The 18,809-nt window shown below is 40.9% G+C and overlaps 1 non-coding gene across 1 annotated transcript; it reads left to right on the forward strand.

Annotated features, from left to right (window-relative positions):
- Positions 1–1,006: 1,006 nt before the first annotated feature.
- LOC112764713 (small nucleolar RNA R71) lies at positions 1,007–1,114 on the forward strand. Its single transcript, XR_003183320.1, has one exon. It is a non-coding gene; the product is annotated as a small nucleolar RNA R71 (small nucleolar RNA).
- Positions 1,115–18,809: the final 17,695 nt, after the last annotated feature.

Raw genomic sequence — 18,809 nt, forward strand, 5'->3', positions numbered from 1 at the left:
ACTTCATGATTGCTCCAAGGTATTCAGCAACTTGCTCCTCAGTGACATACTCATCCTCTTCAGAGGAGGAATACGCATCAGAGCTCATGAATGGCAGAAGTAAGTCCAATGGAATCTCTATGGTCTCAGTTTGAGCCTCAGATTCCCATGGTTCCTCATTGGGGAACTCATTGGAGGCCAGTGGACGTCCAGTGAGGCCTTCCTCAGTGGCGTTCACTGCCTCTTCTTCCTCCCAGAATTCGGCCATGTTGATGGCTTTGCACTCTCCTTTTGGATTTTCTTCTGTATTGCTTGGAAGAGTACTTGGAGGGAGTTCAGTAATTTTCTTGCTCAGCTGACCCACTTGTCCTTCCAGATTCCTAATGGAGGACCTAGTTTCAGTCATGAAACTTTGAGTGGTTTTGATTAGATCAGAGACCATGGTTGCTAAGTCAGAGGTATTCTGCTTAGAGCTCTCTGTCTGTTGCTGAGAAGATGATGGAAAAGGTTTGCTATTGCTAAACCTGTTTCTTCCACCATTATTGTTATTGAAACCTTGTTGAGGTCTCTGTTGATCCTTCCATGAAAGATTTGGATGATTCCTCCATGAAGGATTGTAGGTGTTTCCATAGGGTTCTCCCATGTAATTCACCTCTTCTATTGAAGGGTTCTCAGGATCATAAGCTTCTACCTCAGATGAAGCTTCTTTAGTACTGCTTGGTGCATTTTGCATTCCAGACAGACTTTGAGAAATCATATTGACTTGTTGAGTCAATATTTTGTTCTGAGCCAATATGGCATTCAGAGTGTCAATCTCAAGAACTCCTTTCTTCTGACTAGTCCCATTGTTCACAGGATTTCTTTCAGAAGTGTACATGAATTGGTTATTTGCAACCATTTCAATCAGTTCTTGAGCTTCAGTAGGCGTCTTCTTCAGATGAAGAGATCCTCCAGAAGAGCTATCCAAAGACATCTTGGACAGTTCAGAGAGACTATCATAGAAAATACCTATGATGCTCCATTCAGAAAGCATATCAGTGGGACACTTTCTGATCAATTGTTTGTATCTTTCCCAAGCTTCATAGAGGGATTCTCCTTCCTTCTGTCTGAAGGTTTGGACTTCCACTCTAAGCTTACTCAATTTTTGAGGTGGAAAGAACTTTGCCAAGAAGGCATTGACTAGCTTTTCCCAAGAGTCCAGGCTTTCTTTAGGTTGAGAGTCCAACCATGTTCTAGCTCTGTCTCTTACAGCAAAAGGGAATAGCATAAGTCTGTAGACCTCAGGGTCAACCCCATTAGTCTTGACAGTGTCACAGATTTGCAAGAACTCAGCTAAAAACTGATGGGGATCTTCCAATGGAAGTCCATGGAACTTGCAATTCTGTTGCATTAGAGAAACTAATTGAGGCTTAAGCTCAAAGTTGTTTGCTCCAATGGCAGGGATAGAGATGCTTCTCCCATAGAAGTCGGGAGTAGGTGCAGTAAAGTCACCCAGCACCTTCCTTGCATTGTTGGCATTGTTGTTGTTTTCGGCTGCCATGAGTTCTTCTTCCTTGAAGAATTTGTTCAGGTTCTCTAGAGAGAGTTGTGCTTTGGCTTCTCTTAGCTTTCTCTTCAAGGTCCTTTCAGGTTCAGGATCAGCCTCAACAAGAATGCCTTTGTCTTTGCTCCTGCTCATAAGAAAGAGAAGGGAACAAGAAAATGTGGAATCCTCTATGTCACAGTATAGAGATTCCTTTAGGTGTCAGAGGAAAAGAAGAGTAGAAGACAGAAGTGGAAAATTCGAACTTAACAAAGAAGATGGAGTTCAAATTTTGCATTAAGGTATAGTGTTAGTCCATAAATAGAAGGATGTGAGAAGGAGGGAAGTAATTTTCGAAAATTAAGTGAAAAATTTTGAAAACATTTTTGAAAAAACATTACTTAATTTTCGAAAATGAAAATGGAAAAGAAATCAAGTGATTTTTGAAAAAGATTTTGAAATTAGAAATCAAAAAGATTTGATTGAAAACTATTTTGAAAAAGATGTGGTTAAGAAGATATGATTGATTAAAAAAAATGTGATTGAGAAGATATGATTTGAAAAACATTTTAAAAAGATTTGATTTGAGTATTAAAAACTTGACTAACAAGAAAAGATATGATTCAAACATTAAACCTTTCTCAACAGAAAAGGTAACATATTTGAAATGTTGAATCAAATCATTAATTGATAGTAAGTATCTTTAAAAATGGAAAGAAATTGGTTTTGAAAAAGATTTGATTGGAAAATTGATTTGAAAAAGATTTGATTTTGAAAAGATTTTGAAAACTTAAAAAAATTTTGATTTGAAAACAAAATCTTCCCTTCTAGCCATCCTGGCGTTAAACGCCCAGAATGGTATCCATTCTGGCGTTTAACGCCCAAAATGCTACCCTTTTGGGCGTTAAACGCCCAACCAGGTACCCTGGCTGGTGTTTAAACGCCAGTCTGTCCTTCTTCACTGGGCGTTTTGAACGCCCAGCTTTTTCTGTGCAATTCCTCTGTATGTTCTGAATCTTTAATTCTCTGTATTATTGACTTGAAAAGACACAAACTAAAAATATTTTTGGATTTTTAATAATAAGGAAAAATCAAAATGCAACAAGAATCAAATAACAATGCATGCAAGACACCAAACTTTGCAGTTTGTATACTACTGACACTAACAAAATGAAAATGCAAATGAGACACACAAAACAATCAAGTCAATTGAATTCAAAGATCAGAGCAAGTAAATCATCAAGAATATCTTGAAGATCACTAAGATACATGAATGAATACATGCAATTGACACCAAACTTATGATGAGACACTAGACTCAAACAAGAAATATTTTTGGATTTTATGATTTTTAAATTTTTTTGTGTTTTTCGAAAATCAAGTGGAAAAAGGTATCAAAATTCTTAATGAGAATTCCAGGAATCAGTGCAATGCTAGTCTAAGACTCCGGTCCAGGAATTAGACATGGCTTCACAGCCAGCCAAGCTTTCAGAGAAAGCTTCGGTCCAAAACACTAGACATGGCCAGAGGCCAGCCAAGCCTTAGCAGATCACTGCTCCAAAAGCAAGATTTGATAAAAATCAACAAGCTCTTGTGGTGATAAGTTGAAACCTCGGTCCAATGAGATTAGACATGGCTTCTCAGCCAGCCAGATTTTAACAAATCATCATGAAACTCTAGAACTCATCTTCAAGAATTTCGAAAAAAATAAATACCTAATCTAAGCAACAAGATGAACCGTCAGTTGTCCAAACTTGAACAATCCCCGGCAACGGCGCCAAAAACTTGGTGTTGTTGCCGGATCTTGGCACTGATGTTACCAAAAGCTTGCTCAAAACTTGAACAATCCCCGGCAACGGCGCCAAAAACTTGGTGCGCGAAATTGTGAACAATACTTTTTCACAACTCTCATAATCCCCGGTCATGAGCCCCAAAAACTTGATGGCTCAATACCATGGCATTACACAACTTCGCACAACTAACCAGCAAGTGCACTGGGTCGTCCAAGTAATAAACCTTACGCGAGTAAGGGTCGATCCCACGGAGATTGTTAGTATTGAAGCAAGCTATGGTCATCTTGTAAATCTTAGTCAGGCAAACTCAAATGTATATGGTGATGAACGAAAATAACACAAAGGTAAAGATAGTGATACTTATGTAATTCATTGGTAGGAACTTCAGATAAGCGCATGAAGATGCCTTCCCTTCCGTCTCTCTGCTTTCCTACTGTCTTCATCCAATCCTTCTTACTCCTTTCCATGGCAAGCTTAAGCAAGGGTTTCACCGTTGTCAGTGGCTACCTCCCATTCTCTCAGTGAAAGCGATTGCATATGCTCTGTCACAGCATAGCGGAATTCATCTGTCGGTTCTCAATCAGGCCGGAATAGAATCCAGTGATTCTTTTGCGTCTGTCACTAACGCCCCGCCCTCAGGAGTTTGAAGCACGTCACAGTCATTCAGTCATTGAATCCTACTCAGAATACCACAGATAAGGTTAGACCTTCCGGATTCTCTTGAATGCCGCCATCAGTTCTCGCCTATACCACGAAGACTCCGATTAAAGAATCCAAGAGATATTCACTAGAGCCTTGATCGCTTGTAGAACAAGAGTGGTTGTCAGTCACCTCGTTCATGGGTGAGAATGATGATGAGTGTGACGGATCATCACATTCATCAAGTTGAAGAACAAGTGATATCTTGGATAAAGAACAAGCGGAATTGAATGGAAGAACAATAGTAATTGCATTAATACTCGAGGTACAGCAGAGCTCCACACCTTAATCTATGGTGTGTAGAAGCTCCACCGTTGAAAATACATAAGCATAAGGTCTAGGCATGGCCGAATGGCCAGCCTCCCAATGATCTAAGAACTAAAATGTCCAAAGATGATCTAGAGATCTAAAGTGATCAAAAGATGAAAATACAATAGTAAAAGGTCCTACTTATAGAAAACTAGTAGCCTAAGGTTTACAGAGATGAGTAAATGACATAAAAATCCTCTTCCGGGCCCACTTGGTGTGTGCTTGGGCTGAGCAATGAAGCATTTTCGTGTAGAGACTCTTCTTGGAGTTAAACGCCAGCTTTTATGCCAGTTTGGGCGTTTAACTCCCATTTGTGTGCCAGTTCCAGCGTTTAACGCTGGGATTCCTGAGGGTGACTTTGAACGTCGGTTTGGGCCATCAAATCTTGGGCAAAGTATGGACTATCATATATTGCTGGAAAGCCCAGGATGTCTACTTTCCAACGCCGTTGAGAGCGCGCCAATTGGGCTTCTTTAGCTCCAGAAAATCCACTTCGAGTGCAGGGAGGTCAGAATCCAACAGCATCTGCAGTCCTTTTTGGTCTCTGAATCAGATTTTTGCTCAGGTCCCTCAATTTCAGCCAGAAAATACCTGAAATCACAGAAAAACACACAAACTCATAGTAAAGTCCAGAAAAGTGAATTTTAACTAAAAACTAATAAAAATATACTAAAAGCTAACTAGATCATACTAAAAACATACTAAAAACAATGCCAAAAAGTATACAAATTATCCGCTCATCACTGCACCTACTCCCGACTTCTATGGGAGAAGCATCTCTATCCCTACCATTGGAGCAAACAACTTTGAGCTGAAGCCTCAATTAGTTTCTCTGATGCAACAGAATTGCAAGTTTCATGGACTTCCATTGAAAGATCCTCATCAGTTCTTAGCTGAATTCTTGCAAATCTGTGACACTGTCAAGACCAATGGGGTTGACCCTAAGGTCTACAGACTTATGCTCTTCCCCTTTGCTGTAAGAGACAAAGCTAGGATATAGTTGGACTCACAACCTAAGGAAAGCCTGAACTCTTGGGAAAAGCTAGTCAATGCCTTCTTGGCAAAATTCTTTCCACCTCAAAAATTGAGCAAGCTTAGAGTGGAAGTCTAAACATTCAGACAGAAGGAAGGTGAATCCCTCTATGAAGCTTGGGGAAAGATACAAGCAATTGATCAGAAGGTGTCCTTCTGACATGCTTTCTGAATGGAGCATCATAGGTATCTTCTATGATGGTCTATCTGAACTGTCCAAGATGTCATTGGACAGCTCTGCTGGAGGATCTCTTCATCTGAAGAAGACGCCTGCAGAAGCTCAGGAACTCATTGAAATGGTTGCAAATAATCAATTCATGTACACTTTTGAAAGGAATCCTGTGACTAATAGGACAAATCAGAAGAAAGAAGTTCTTGAGATTGATACTCTGAATGCCATATTGGCTCAGAACAAAATATTGACTCAGCAAGTCAATATAATGTCTAAAAGTCTGTCTGGAATGCAAGTTGCACCAGGCAGTACTAAGGACACTTCATCTGAAGAAGAAGCTTATGATCCTGAGAACCCATCAATGGAAGAGGTGAATTACATGGGAGAACCCTATGGAAACACCTACAATTCTTCATGGAAAAATCATCCAAATCTCTCATGGAAGGACCAACAAAGGCCTCAACAAGGCTTCAACAACAATAATGGTGGAAGAAACAGGTTAAGCAATAGCAAGCCTTTTCCATCATCTTCTCAGCAGCAGACAGAGAATTCTAAGCAGAGCCACTCTGACTTAGCAACCATAGTCTCTGATCTAATTAAAACCACTCAAAATTTCATGACTGAAATAAGGTCCTCCATTAGAAATTTGGAGGCACAAGTGGGTCAGCTGAGCAAGAAAATCACTGAACTCCCTCCTAGTACTCTTCCAAGCAATACAGAAGAGAATCCAAAAGGAAAGTGCAAGGCCATCAACATGACCCACATGGCTGAACTTGGAAAGGAGGAAGAGGCAGTGATTGCCACTGAGGAAGACCTCAATGGACGTCCACTGGCCTCCAAGGAGTTCCCTCATGAGGAACCCTGGGAATCTGAGGCTCACACTGAGACCATAGAGATTCCATTGGATTTACTTCTGCCATTCATGAGCTCTGATGAGTATTCTTCCTCTGAAGAGGATGAAGATGTTACTGAAGAGCAAGTTGCTAAGTACCTTAGAGCAATCATGAAGCTAAATGCCAAGTTATTTGGTAATGAGACTTGGGAGGATGAACCCCCTTTGCTCACTAAAGAACTGGATGACTTGACTAGGCAGAGATTACCTCAAAAGAGATAGGATCCTGGGAAGTTCTCAATACCTTGTACTATAGGCACCATGACCTTTGAGAAGGCTCTGTGTGACCTAGGATCAAGTGTAAACTTCATGCCTCTCTCTGTAATGAAGAAGCTAGGGATCTTTGAGGTACAAGCTGCAAGAATCTCACTAGAGATGGCAGACAATTCAAGGAAACAGGCTTATAGACTTGTAGAGGATGTCTTGGTAAAGGTTGAAGGCCACTACATCCCTGCTGATTTCATAATCCTAGAGACTGGGAAGTGTATGGATGAATCCATCATCCTTGGCAGACCCTTCCTAGCCACAGCAAAGGTTGTGATTGATGTTGACAGAGGAGAATTGATCCTTCAAGTGAATGAGGACTCCCTTGTGTTTAAAGCTCAAGGATCTCCCTCTGTAACCATGGAGAGGAAGCATAAAAAGCTTATCTCAAAGCAGAGTCAAACAAAACCCCCCACATTCAAACTCTAAGTTTGGTATTGGGAGGCCACAACCAAACTCCAAGTTTGGTGTTGAGAGGCCATCATCATGTTCTGAGTATCTGTGAGGCTCCATGAGAGCCAACTATCAAGCTACCGACACTAAAGAAGCGCTTGTTGGGAGGCAACCCAATGTTATATCTATTTATTTTCCATTGTTATTTTATGTTTTCTATAGGTTGATGATCATGTGAAGTCACAAAAACAATTGAAAAAGCAAAAACAGAATGAAAAATAGCACACCCTGGAGGAGAAACTTGCTGGCGTTTAAACGCCAGTGAGGGTAGCAGGATGGGCGTTAAACGCCCAGTTTGGCACCATTCTGGGCGTTTAACGCCAGAAATGGGCATCAGATTGGCGTTTAACGCTAGAAAAGGGCAAGAAGCTGGCGTTAAATGCCAGAAATGGGCAGCAGTCTGGCGTTTAACGCCAGGATTGGCAGAAAGGGGCATTTTGCATGTCACTTGGTGCAGGGATGAGCTATCCTTGACACCTTAGGATCTGTGGACCCCACAGGATCCCCACCTACCTCATCTCTCTCTCTTCTTCACTCATTCACCAATCACCTCAATACCTCTTCCCCCAAAATCCCTCACCTATCAAATCTTACCCTCTTCTCCATAAATCCTTCACCAATCCATATCCCTCCATCATAAATCCCACCTACCTCACCATCCAAATTCAAACCACTTTCCCTCCCAAACCCACCCATCCATGACCAAACCCTACCCCTGTCTCCACCCCTATATAAACCCAACTTCACCCCCTCATTTTCACATCATACACACTACTTCTCCCCCTTGGCCGAATTACTCCCACTTCTCCATCTCCTCAATTTTCTTCTTCTTCTCCATCCTTCTTTCTTCTTATGCTCGAAGACGAGCAAACTTTCTAAGTTTGGTGTGGTAAAAGTGTTGCTTTTTGTTTTTCCATAATCATTTATGGCACCTAAGGCCGGAGAAACCTCTAGAAAGAGGAAAGGGAAGGCAAAAGCTTCCACCTCTGAGTCATGGGAGATGGAGAGATTCATCTCAAGGGTGCATCAAGATCACTTCTATGAAGTTGTGGCCAAGAAGAAGGTGATCTCCGAGGTCCCTTTCAAACTCAAAAAGAGTGAATATCTGGAGATCCGACATGAGATCCGAAGAAGAGGTTGGGAAGTTCTCACCAACCCCATTCAACAAATCGGGATCTTAATGGTTCAAGAGATCCCACTCATGGACATGAGCATGAGGAAATTCCTCATCATGAAATCCCTGAGATGCCTCAAGGGATGCACAAAATTATTGGGAGCAAATTAACACCTCCCTAGGAGAATTAAGTTCCAACATGGGACAACTAAGGGTGAAGCACCAAGAACATTCCATTCTCCTCCATGAAATTAGAGAAGATCAAAGAGTCATGAGAGAGGAGCAACAAAGGCAAGGAAGAGACATTGATGAGCTCAAGCACTCCATAAGATCTTCAAGAGGAAGAACAAGCCGCCATCACTAAGGTGGACCCGTTCTTTAACTTCCTTGTTCTTTATTTTCTGTTTTTCGAAAATTATACTTTATGTTTTATTTATGTTTGTGTCTTATTACATGATCATTAGTGTCTTAGTGTCTATGCCTTAAAGTTATGAATGTCCTATGAATCCATCACCTTTCTTAAATGAAAAATGTTTTAAGTACATGATTTCGAATTCATCCTTGAAACTGGTTTAATTATTTTGATGTGGTGACAGTACTTTTTGTTTTCTGAATGAATGCTTGAACAATGCATATGTCTTTTGAATTTGTTGTTTAAAGAATGTTAAAATTGTTGGCTCTTGAAAGAATGATGGAAAATGAGACATGTTATTGAGGATCTGAAAAATCATCAAATTGATTCTTGAAGCAAGAAAAAGCAGTGAATTCAAAAAAAAAAGGGAGCAAAAAAAGCCAATAGCCCTTTAAACCAAAAGGCAAGGGTAAAAGTAAAAAAGATCCAAGGCTTTGAGAATCAGTGGATAGGAGGGCCCACAGAAATAACATCCTGGCCTAAGCGGCTAAACCAAGCTAACTATGTGCTTGTGGCGTGAAGGTGTCAAGTGAAAACTTGAGACTGAGCGGTTAAAGTCGTGATCCAAGGCAAAAAGAGTGTGCTTAAGAACCCTGGACACCTCTAATTGGGGACTCTAACAAAGCTGAGTCACAATTTGAAAAAGTTCACCCAGTTATGTGTCTGTGGCATGTATGTATCCAGTGGTAATACAGGAAAACAGAGTGTTTTGGGCCACGGCCAAGACTCATAAAGTAGCTGTGTTCAAGAATCAACATACTATACTTTGAGAATTAATAACACTATCTGAATTCTGAGTTCCTATAGATGCCAATCATTCTAAACTTTAAAGGATAAAGTGAGATGCCAAAACTATTCAGAGGCAAAAAGCTACAAGTCCCGCTCATCTAATTGGAGCTAAGTTTCATTGATATTTTGGAGTCCATAGTATATTTTCTTCTTTTTATCCTATATGATTTTCAGTTGCTTGGGGACAAGCAACAATTTAAGTTTGGTGTTGTGATGAGCGGATAATTTATACACTTTTTAGCATTGTTTTTAGTATGTTTTAATTAGTTTTTATTATATTTTTATTAGTTTTTATTTAAAATTCACTTTTCTGGACTTTACTATGAGTTTGTGTATTTTTCTATAATTTCAGGTATTTTCTGGCTAAAATTGAGGGACCTGAGCAAAAATCTGATTCAGAGGCTGAAAAAGGACTGCAGATGCTGTTGGATTCTGACCTCCCTGCATTCGAAGTGGATTTTCTGGAGCTATAGAAGCTCAATTGGCGCGCTCTCAATTGCGTTGGAAAGTAGACATCCTGGGCTTTCCAGCAATAATATCCATACTTTGCTCAAGATTTGATGGCCCAAACCGGCGTTCCAAGTCAGCATGGAAATTCTGGCGTCAAAACGCCAGAACTGGCACAAAAGCTGGAGTTAAACGTCCAAACTGGCACAAAAGCTGGCGTTTAACTCCAAGAAAAATCGCTACACATGGAAGCTTCAATGCTCAGCCCAAGCACACACCAAGTGGGCCCTAGGCTACTAGTTCTCTATAAACCCTAGGCTACTAGTTCTCTATAAATAGGACCTTTTGCTATTGTATTTTCATCTGGGGATCTTGGGATCTTGAATCTTTGGATTATCTTTTGATCCTTTGATCACGTTTTGGAGGCTGGCCTCTCGGCCATGCCTAGACCTTGTTCTTATGTATTTTCAACGGTAGAGTTTCTACACACCATAGATTAAGGTGTGGAGCTCTGCTGTACCTCAAGTATTAATGCAATTACTATTGTTCTTCTATTCAATTCAGCTTATTCTTGTTCTAAGATATCACTTGTTCTTCAACCTGATGAATGTGATGATCCGTGACACTCATCATCATTCTCACCTATGAACATGTGCCTGACAACCACCTCCGTTCTACCTTCGATTGAGTGTGTATCTCTTGGATTCCTTAATCAGAATCTTCATGGTATAAGCTAGAATCCATTGGCGGCCATTCTTGAGAATCCGAAAAGTCTAAACCTTGTCTGTGGTATTCCGAGTAGGATTCAGGGATTGAATGACTGTGACGAGCTTCAAACTCGCGAGTGTTGGGCGTAGTGACAGACGCAAAAGAATCACTGGAGTCTATTCCGACATGATCGAGAACCGACAAATGATTAACCGTGCTGTGACAGAGCGCGTAGAACATTTTCACTGAGAGGACGGGATGTAGCCATTGACAACGGTGATGCCCAACATACAGCTTGCCATGGAAAGGAGTAAGAAAGATTGGATGAAGACAGTAGGAAAGCAGAGAGACAGAAGGGACAAAGCATCTCCATACGCTTATCTGAAATTCTCACCAATGAATTATGTAAGTATCTCTATCTTTATTTTATGTCTTGTTTATTATTCCTCCATAACCATTTGAATCCACCTGACTGAGATTTACAAGATGACCATAGATTGCTTCAAGCCGACAATCTCCGTAGGATCGACCCTTACTCGCGTAAGGTTTATTACTTGGACGACCCAGTGCACTTGCTGGTTAGTTGTGCGAAGTTGTGATAAAGAGTTGAGATTATAATTGTGCGTACCATGTTGATGGCGCCATTGATGATCACAATTTCGTGCACCAGTCTGCAAATATTAATGCAGGTTATTGGTACATTCTACATACATTTTGGATAAACATGTTCATTATGGGTTGCCTAGGTTCATTGGCTACTCTTGGAAACTCCCACTTTTAACAAGTTATATATATATATATATATATATATATATATATATATATATCAAAAAGTTTGAAGAGTTCTAAATGGTGTATAGATATAAATATATAGCATTATATCGGAAAAATAGTACAGCTAATATTAAATTCTAAACAAACAACTATCAAGCCTTGTCCTACCACATGATTCCAGGTTACTACTGACCAATTCACATTGTTTAAGAGACAGATCATACCCAGAAGCAAAATGTCAAGTACCAAATAATACATGCAAATAGAAGGGTGAGTGGTGCACGAAATTGCAATCACACTTTTGCAACCTCGCACAACTAACCAGCAAGTGCACTGGGTCGTCCAAGTAATACCTTGCATGAGCAAGGGTCGATCCCACGGAGATTGTCGGCTTGAAGCAAGCTATGGTTATCTTGTAAATCTTAGTCAGGATATCAGAAATTATCAGGATTGATTGTGAAAAGCAAAAGAACATGAAATAAGTACTTGTTTTGCAGTAATGGAGAATAGGTTGAGGTTTTGGAGATGCTCCATCTTCTGAATCTCTACTTTCCTACTGTCTTCTTCTTTAAGCACGCAAGGCTCCTTCCATGGCAAGCTGTATGTAGGGTTTCACCGTTGTCAGTGGCTACCTCCCATCCTCTCAGTGAAAATGTTCCTATGCTCTGTCACAGCACGGCTATCCATCTGTCGGTTCTCGATCAGGCTGGAATAAAATCCAGTGATTCTTTTGCGTCTGTCACTAACGCCCCGCCTTCAGGAGTTTGAAGCTCATCACAGTCATTCAGTTCTAGCTTATACCACGAAGATTCCGGTTAAAGAATCCAAGAGATAACTACTTAATCTAAGGTAGAACAGAGGTGGTTGTCAGGCACACGTTCATAGTTGAGAATGATGATGAGTGTCACGGATCATCACATTCATCCGGTTTAAGAACAAGTAATATCTTGGAATGGAAGCAAGCATGATTGAATGAGAAACAGTAGTAATTGCATTAATCCATCAAGACACAGCAGAGCTCCTCACCCCCAACCATGGGGTTTAGAGACTCATGCCATGGAAGATACACAAAGAAACGTGTAAAGTGTCATGAGGTGCAGATACAATGTCAAAAGATCCTATTAATAGTAAACTAGTAACCTAGGGTATACAGAAATGAGTAAATGACGTAAAAATCCACTTCTGGGTCCACTTGGTGTGTGCTTGGGCTGAGCAATGAAGCATTTTCGTGTAGAGATCTTTTCTGGAGTTAAACGCCAGCTTTTATGCCAGTTTGGGCGTTTAACTCCAAGTTTTATGCCAGTTCCAGCGTTAAACGCTGGAAATTCTGAGGCTGATTTGCCACGCCGGTTTGGGCCATCAAATCTTGGGCAAAGTATGGACTATCATATATTGCTGGAAAGCCCAGGATGTCTACTTTCCAACGCCGTTGAGAGCGCGCCAATTGGGCTTCTGTAGCTCCAGAAAATCTACTTCGAGTGTAGGGAGGTCAGAATCCAACAGCATCTGCAGTCCATTTCAGTCTCTGAATCAGATTTTTGCTCAGGACCCTCAATTTCAGCCAGAAAATACCTGAAATCACAGAAAAACACACAAACTCATAGTAAAGTCCAGAAAAGTAAATTTTAGCTAAAAACTAATAAAAATATACTAAAAACTAACTAGATCATACTAAAAACATACTAAAAACAATGCCAAAAAGCGTACAAATTATCCGCTCATCACAACACCAAACTTAAATTGTTGCTTGTCCCCAAGCAACTGAAAATCAAAATAGGATAAAAAGAAGAGAATATACTATAGACTCCAAAATATCAAGGAAACTTAGCTCCAATTAGATGAGTGGGACTAGTAGCTTTTTGCTTTCGAACAGTTTTGGCATCTCACTCTATCCTTTGAAGTTCAGAATGATTGGCATCTATAAGAACTCAGAACTCAGATAGTGTTATTGATTCTCCTAGTTAAGCATAATGATTCTTGAACATAGCTGGTGTATGAGTCTTGGCTGTGGCCCAAAGCACTCTGTCTTCCAGTATTACCACCGGATACATACATGCCACAGACACATAATTGGGTGAACCCTTTCAGATTGTGACTCAGCTTTGCTAGAGTCCCCAATTAGAGGTGTCCAGGGTTCTTAAGCACACTCTTATTGCCTTGGTTCACAACTTTATTCCATTCTCTTTTTTTTTCCTTTCTTTTTTTTCGAATTTTTTTTTGTATTCACTGCTTTTTCTTGCTTCAAGAATCACTCTGATGATTTTTTTAGATCCTCAATAACAGTTCTCTTTTTTCCCTCATTCTTTCAAGAGCCAACAATTTTTAACATTCTCAAAACAACAAATTCAAGAGACATATGCACTGTTCAAGCATTCATTCAAAAAACAAAAATTATTGTCACCACATCAAACTAATTCAACTAGTTTCAAAGATAAATTTCGAAATCCTGTACTTCTTGTTCTTTTGTGATTAAAGCATTTTTCATTTAAGAGAGGTGATGGATTCATAGGACATTCATAGCTTTAAGGCATAGACACTAAGATACTAATGATCATGTAATAAGACACAAACATATATAAACATAAGCATAAAAATTCGAAAAATAGAAAATAAAGAACAAGGAGATTAAAGAATGGGTCCACCTTAGTGATGGCGGCTTGTTCTTCCTCTTGAAGATCTTACGGAGTGCTTGAGCTCCTCAATGTCTCTTCCTTGCCTTTGTTGCTCCTCTCTCATGATTATATGATCTTCTTTAATTTCATGGAGGAGGATGGAATGTTCTTGGTGCTCCACCCTTAGTTGTCCCATGTTGGAACTCAATTCTCCTAGGGAGGTGTTGATTTGCTCCCAGTAGTTTTGTGGAGGAAAGTGCATCCCTTGAGATGAATCTCTTCATCTCCCATGGCTCGGAGGTGGAAGCTTTTGCCTTCCCCTTCCTCCTTCTAGAGGTTTCTCCGGCCTTAGGTGCCATAAATGGTTATGGAGAAACAAAAAGCAAAGCTTTTACCACACCAAACTTAGAAGGTTTGCTCGTCCTCGAGCAAAAGAAGAAAGAAGAGAGAGAGTGGTGGGGTGGATGGGGATCCTGTGGGGTCCACAGATCCTGAGGTGTCAAGGAAAAGTCATCCCTGCACCAAGTGGCATGCAAAAATGCGTTTTGAGCCAATTCTGGCGTTAAACGCCGGGCTGGTGCCCATTTCTGGCGTTTAACGCTAGCTTGGTGCCCATTCCTGGCATTTAACGCCAGTCTGGTGCCCCTTTCTGGCGTTAAACGCCCAGAATGGTGCCAGACTGGGCGTTAAACGCCCATTTGCTGCCCATACTGGCGTTTAAACGCCAGCAAGGTTTTCCTCCAGGGTGTGCTATTTTTCCTTCTATTTTTCATTTTGTTTCTGCTTTTTCAATTGAATTTGTGACTTCCCATGATCATCAACCTATAGAAAACATAAAATAACAAAGGAAAATAATAAATATAACATTGGGTTACCTCCCAACAAGCGCTTCTTTAATGTCAGTAGCTTGACAGTGGGCTCACATGGAGCCTCACAGATACTCAGAGCAATGTTGGACCCTCCCAACACCAAACTTAGAGTTTGAATGTGGGGGTTCAACACCAAACTTAGAAGTTGGTGGTGGCCTCCCAACACCAAACTTAGAGTTTGACTGTGGGGGCTCTGTTTGACTCTGTTTTGAGAGAAGCTCTTCATGCTTCCTCTCTATGGTTACAGAAGGAGAACCTTGACTCTTATAGTTTGCACTGGCTGCAAGCCATGGAGCTTCCTGAATAGCAAACAATTGCTCATCCGGAAAGGTTTCAGAGATCTCAGTAGGAAAGAGGGATGCTCCTGCTACTGGTTCTATCCTTGACAGGTGATCAGCTACTTGATTCTCTGTCCCTTTTCTGTCTCTTATTTCTATATCAAACTCTTGCAGAAGCAACACCCATCTTATGAGCCTGGGTTTTGAATCCTGCTTTGTGAGTAGATATTTAAGAGCAGCATGGTCAGTGTACACAATCACTTTTGATCCTACTAAATAAGATCTAAACTTGCCAATGGCATAAACCACTGCAAGTAACTCTTTTTCTGTGGTTGTGTAGTTCTTCTGTGCATCATTTAGAATACGGCTGCCATAATGAATGACGTGCAGAAGCTTACCATGCCTTTGTCCCAATACTGCACCAATGGCATGGTCACTGGCATCACACATTAGTTCAAATGGTAATGTCCAGTCTGGTGCAGAGATGACTGGTGCTGTGACCAGCTTAGCTTTCAGGGTCTCAAACGCCTGCAGACACTCCTTATCAAAGATAAATGGCGTGTCAGCAGCTAGCAGATTACTCAGAGGTTTGGAAATTTTTGAAAAATCCTTTATAAACCTTCTGTAGAATCCTGCATGCCCCAGAAAGCTTCTGATTGCCTTAACATTGGTAGGTGGTGGTAATTTTTCAATTACTTCAACTTTAGCTTGATCCACCTCTATTCCCTTGTTTGAAATTTTATGCCCAAGGACAATCCCTTCAGTCACCATAAAGTGACATTTTTCCTAGTTTAAAACTAGGTTGGTCTCTTGGCATCTTTTCAGAACAAGTGCTAGATGGTTAAGGCAGGAGCTGAATGAGTCTCCAAATACTGAAAAGTCATCCATGAAGACTTCCAGAAATTTCTCTACCATATCTGAGAAGATAGAGAGCATGCACCTCTGAAAGGTTGCAGGTGCATTGCACAGACCAAAAGGCATCCTTCTGTAGGCAAATACTCCAGAAGGACATGTAAATGCTGTTCTCTCTTGGTCCTGAGGATCTACTGCAATTTGGTTGTAACCTGAGTAGCCATCCAAAAAGCAGTAGTATTCATGACCTGCCAGTCTCTCTAGCATTTGGTCTATGAATGGTAAAGGAAAATGATCCTTCCTGGTGACTGTATTGAGCCTTCTGTAGTCAATACACATGCGCCACCCTGTAACTGTTCTTGTAGGAACCAGTTCATTCTTTTCATTATGAACCACTGTCATACCTCCCTTCTTAGGGACAACGTGGACAGGGCTCACCCAGGGGCTGTCAGAAATAGGATAAATAATCCCAGCCTCTAGTAACTTAGTGACCTCTTTCTGCACCACCTCCCTCATGGCTGGATTTAGCCGCCTTTGTGGTTGAACCACTGGCTTAGCATCATCCTCCAATAGGATCTTGTGCATGCATCTTGCTGGGCTAATGCCCTTAAGATCACTTATGGACCACCCAAGAGCTGTCTTGTGTGTCCTTAGCACTTGAATTAGTGCTTCCTCTTCCTGTGGATTTAAAGCAAAGCTTATGATCACTGGAAAAGTGTCACCTTCTCCCAGAAATGCATATTTCAGGGATGGTGGTAGTGGTTTGAGCTCTGGTTTAGGAGGTTTATCTTCTTCTTGAGGAATTTTCAGAATTTCTTTTATTTCCTTTAATTCCTCCAGATCAGGCTGAACATCTTTAAAGATGTCATCTAGCTCTGATTCAAGACTTTCAGTCATATTGACCTCCTCCACCAAAGAGTCAATAATATCAGTGCTCATGCAGTCATTTGATGTGTCTGGATGTTGCATAGCTTTGACAACATTCAACTTGAACTCATCCTCATTGACTCTCAGGGTTAATTCCCCTTTTTGGACGTCAATGAGGGTCCGTCCAGTTGCTAGGAAAGGTCTTCCTAGAATGAGAGTTGCACTCTTGTGCTCCTCCATTTCCAGCACTACAAAGTCAGTTGGAAAGGCAAATGGCCCAACCTTGACAATCATGTCCTCAATTATGCCTGATGGATATTTAATGGAGCCATCAACAAGTTGGAGGCATATCCGGGTTGGTTTGACTTCTTCAGTCAACCCAAGCTTTCTGATAGTGGATGCAGGTATTAGATTGATGCTTGCCCCAAGATCACATAGAGCTTTCTTGGTACAAGTACCCTCTAATGTGCATGGTATCATAAAGCTTCCAGGATCTTTAAGCTTCTCTGGTAAGCTCTTTAATATGACTGCACTGCATTCTTCAGTGAGAAAAACTTTTTCAGTTTCTCTCCAATCCTTCTTATGACTTAAGATCTCTTTCATGAACTTAGCATAAGAAGGTATTTGCTCAAGTGCCTCTACAAACGGAATCTTTATTTCAAGAGTCCTTAGATAGTCTGCAAAGCGGGCAAATTGCTTATCCTGCTCCGCTTGGCGGAGTTTCTGAGGATAAGGCATATTGGCTTTATATTCTTCAACCTTAGTTGCTGCAGGCTTATTCCTTACAGAAGTGGTTGAAGAAGCCTTTCTAGAGGGATTACTATCAGCACTCTCAGGTGTCTGATTCCCCATTGAAGTTTGAACGCCAGGATTGGGTGGAAAATGGGCGTTTAACGCCAACTTTTCCCCTTTTTCTGGCGTTTGAACGCCAGAACTGGGCAAGGAATGGGCGTTTAACGCCAGCTTTCCTCCCCTTTCTGGCGTTTGAACGCCAACAGTACTCCTCTCTGGGCTCTTACTGTCCTCAGAGGGATTTTGGACAGTAGTTTGGTTATCCTCTGTCAATTGTTCCTTATTTGACATTTTGCTACTTTGAGCAGTGTTATTCAGTGTCTTCCCACTCCTCAGTTGAACTGCTTGACATTCTTCTGTTATCTGTTTAGATATCTACTGTTTTGCTTGATTCAACTGCAGTTCTATGTTCTTGTTAGCAACTTTAGTTCCATGGAGCATCTCTTTAAATTCTGATAACTGTTCTGTAATCAGGAGCAATTGTTGATTAAGCTCAATCATCTGTTCTTGAGGATTAGGATCAGTGGCTACTGCCATGACTTCCTCTTTTGGGGAGAACTCATTGCCAGAGTACAAATATTGATTTCTAGCAACAGTGTCTATGAGCTCTTGAGCCTCTTCAATTGTCTTCCTCATGTGTATAGATCCACCAGCTGAGTGGTCTAAAGACATCTGAGCTTTTTCTGTAAGCCCATAGTAGAAGATGTCTAATTGTACCCACTCTGAAAACATTTCAGAAGGACATTTTCTTAGCATACCTCTATACCTCTCCCAGGCATTATAAAGGGATTCATTATCCTCTTGTTTAAAGCCTTGGATGTCCAGCCTTAGCTGTGTCATCCTTTTTGGAGGGTAAAAGTGATTCAGGAATTTGTCTGATAACTGTTTCCATGTCTTTATGCTTGCTGTAGGTTGGTTATTCAACCACCTTTTAGCTTGATCTTTTACAGCAAATAGAAACAGTAATAGTCTGTAGACATCCTGATCCACCTCTTTATCATGTACTGTGTCAGCAATTTGTAAGAACTGTGCCAGAAACTCAGTAGGTTCTTCCTGTGGAAGACCGGAATACTGGCAATTTTGCTGCACTATGATAATGAATTGAGGATTTAGCTCAAAGCTGCTTGCTTTGATGGGAGGTGTACATATGCTACTCCCATACGCAGCTGTAATGGGGTTA

This window comes from Arachis hypogaea, chromosome 2 (genome assembly GCF_003086295.3).
Source record: "Arachis hypogaea cultivar Tifrunner chromosome 2, arahy.Tifrunner.gnm2.J5K5, whole genome shotgun sequence".
In the NCBI taxonomy this organism is placed as follows: domain Eukaryota; kingdom Viridiplantae; phylum Streptophyta; class Magnoliopsida; order Fabales; family Fabaceae; genus Arachis; species Arachis hypogaea.